We start from the raw sequence: 281 nt of genomic DNA, 5'->3' as shown, positions 1-281 counted from the left end.
GATTTCAGGAAATGAAAGCAATAAAAGAAGTTTTCTGATCTCAAGTTCTTTGCGCGTATCGATTTTCCATTTTCTTCTTCTTCTTCTTTTCTGTTTGTTCTTTTCTCTCTTTTTTTTTTCTTCTCCTTTTTTCTCTTTTCTCTTTTTCTTCTCCTTTTTGTATATATATATTTTTTTCTTTTTCTTTTTTCCCCTTCTTTGTTCTCTCCGTTCAGTTATTTTTAGATGCGTGTATTCAGTTCTTCCCACGTCTATGAATCCGGATTCACACTTAGGCGAAC

General features: G+C 32.4%; 1 protein-coding gene across 1 annotated transcript in view; it reads left to right on the top strand.

The window, feature by feature from the left end:
* The window catches only part of LOC119588842 (maltase-glucoamylase, intestinal-like), a 45,727-nt gene that overhangs the window by 11,788 nt on the left and 33,658 nt on the right, over positions 1-281 (top strand). The gene's annotated exons all lie outside the window — the stretch shown is intronic.

The sequence above is a fragment of the Penaeus monodon genome, chromosome 24 (assembly GCF_015228065.2).
Source record: "Penaeus monodon isolate SGIC_2016 chromosome 24, NSTDA_Pmon_1, whole genome shotgun sequence".
Taxonomy (NCBI): Eukaryota; Metazoa; Arthropoda; class Malacostraca; order Decapoda; family Penaeidae; genus Penaeus; species Penaeus monodon.
This window is presented reverse-complemented; position numbering and strand designations above follow the sequence as displayed.